At 40.2% G+C, this 2,500-nt stretch overlaps 1 protein-coding gene across 1 annotated transcript in view; it reads right to left on the reverse strand.

Moving 5' to 3' along the window:
• Positions 1 to 1,620, reverse strand: part of LOC119265968 — a 5,922-nt gene extending 4,302 nt beyond the window's left edge. The window contains exon 1 of the mRNA XM_037547092.1: positions 1,547 to 1,620. The gene's annotated coding sequence lies outside the window, so the exon portion shown is untranslated. The remainder of the gene's footprint in view (positions 1 to 1,546) is intronic.
• Between the last annotated feature and the right edge of the window lie 880 nt (positions 1,621 to 2,500).

A 2,500-nucleotide genomic window follows, 5' to 3' on the forward strand; every position in this document is an offset into this window, starting at 1 on the left:
CAGACTCTATAGAACACTACTGTCTCTCTCTCTCTCACTCAGACTCTATAGAACACTAATGTCTCTCTCTCTCTCTCACTCAGACTCTATAGAACACTACTGTCTCTCTCTCTCTCACTCAGACTCTATAGAACACTAATGTCTCTCTCTCTCTCACTCAGACTCTATAGAACACTACTGTCTCTCTCTCTCTCACTCAGACTCTATAGAACACTACTGTCTCTCTCTCTCTCACTCAGACTCTATAGAACACTAATGTCTCTCTCTCTCACTCAGACTCTATAGAACACTAATGTCTCTCTCTCTCTCACTCAGACTCTATAGAACACTAATGTCTCTCTCTCTCACTCAGACTCTATAGAACACTAATGTCTCTTTCTCTCTCACTCAGACTCCATACATCATCACTGTGTTTGCCTGTACATTAATAACAGTTATACTAATAACAACTATAATAATCAGTTATAATAATAACAGTTATGACAGTGAGCAGTTAGTCAGTGTTGCTTTTTATTTCTCTAATAAAATTATATTGATCATAATGTTCATTGAGGTATTTTGTGCCAAGTGTCTTCCAGCCTGTTTGTAGTCGATCGTGTTCTCTGTTCTGGGTCTTTACGTCATGCGCCGGACACAGCGTGTGGTCAGTTTTCTGGGCGTGGTGCCGTTTACTCTGGATTACTATTTAATCACAATAATCACAGCGCTGATGTTTCTCATACACGCAGCGTTTATCAGCGTTAAAAACTCCTCACTCTGAATCCGCGGCTGTGATCTGATTTTCCTAAATCAGTTAAAATTATCTTTATTAATATTATTATTCCCTATAACAGCGTTATGACACTGGACTAACCTGTTCTGAGTGAGTGGTGCTTTATCTTCTGTGTTTAACACATTATTTTAATATCTTTATATTTCAGGCTTTGTGAGCAGTTACCGAGTGTTTCCGTTATTTTGGCCACTCTGTAATGAAACGTTGCTTTAACGTTATCAGATTATATTAATATTAAAATGTTTGCTCAGCTTTAGTTCAGCCCACAGTTTACTGAGTGAATCAGACGAACAGGAAGTGCAGACAAAAGGCCACAACACACACACGCCTGTCTCACTGAACTCGTAAGGACTTTAATACACTTCTGTGTTAATGAAGAAGTAAACCTAAACCTAAACTTAAACCCTAACGACGGTACAATAAAGGCCTCATTCTGCTCTTTTAGCTTTTCCAAAAAAATTTGAACTTGTGAAACAGCAGATTCTCGAGTGAGGACCAGCAACAGGTCCTCATTTAGACACAATCAGGTTTACTATCATTGTGAGGACGTTTTTGTACCTTTTTGTTGGTCTGCACTCGAGTGTGAGCTAGCAAGACACACACACACACACACACACACACACACACACACACACACACACACACACACACTACTGTACCACAGTGTAAACCACATCTAATTTGTGTGTGTTTATATCTATTGACCCTCAGAATCACCAAAACTGGACCAAACACACACACTCACACCTGACCATGACTGAAATGCACTCTTACCTGGTCCTGCGGGAGTGTGTGTTCGGTGATCTGCAGCTGGCGGTCCGGAGTGGCCGAGTGTGCGAGTGTGAGCAGAGTTTAAGGGTGATCTGGACCTGCGTTAATCATTACACACACTCCGCGTCAATATTTAACCACTCCAGCCCTGCCCTCACACACATGCACACACACACACACACACACATACACACACACACACACACACTGAGACACAGAGACACACTCGCACAGCTAACTTTTTCGATATATTTTCTTCATTATTCTTCACTCTCAGGTCTGAATCTAATCACAAACACACTGTACACACTGCAGAAAACTGCATAAACTGTAGTGTAGTGATGAGGGCGACCGTCAGGGTCACTGTGCTGCTGACCACTAGATGGCGCCACAGTATAATTCTGATTCCTCCTCAGTGACATTATATACATTTAACTGAATCTAAATGCTTAATTTCCATATTTAATATTTAACACACATTAATTCTGAGATCTGGTACCAAGTGAAGAACCGTCTGGCCAGCACCTTCAGCGAGAGCCGAGACTCTGGACCGAAAGAAAAAGTTTATAATCCTATAATAAAAATTCCTTTATGGAGCCGGAGTTAATTATTGCTGTAAGAGTTGAAGACTCAAAGGACAGTCAGAAGGAATTACAGCTTATAAGAAACATGCTGTACATATAGCACAGTATTTATAACAATATTTATAATATATGTATTACAGTTTGAAAATACCAGCTGCCTTTAGAGTGAGAAGAAACAGAAACGTCTAAAACTGACAGAAAAATCAGGTTACATTAACAGTTAGAATGTTTCTTCCTTTGACTATAAACTCCATGTGTGAGTGTGATATGTATCTGTGTGAATGTGAAAGTGTGAGTATGTGTGTGTGTGTGTGTATGTGTGAGTGTGTGTATGTGTGTGCAAGTGTGTGCATGTGTATATGTGTGTGAGAGT

This window comes from Pygocentrus nattereri, chromosome 18, assembly GCF_015220715.1.
Source record: "Pygocentrus nattereri isolate fPygNat1 chromosome 18, fPygNat1.pri, whole genome shotgun sequence".
NCBI classification, from domain to species: Eukaryota; Metazoa; Chordata; class Actinopteri; order Characiformes; family Serrasalmidae; genus Pygocentrus; species Pygocentrus nattereri.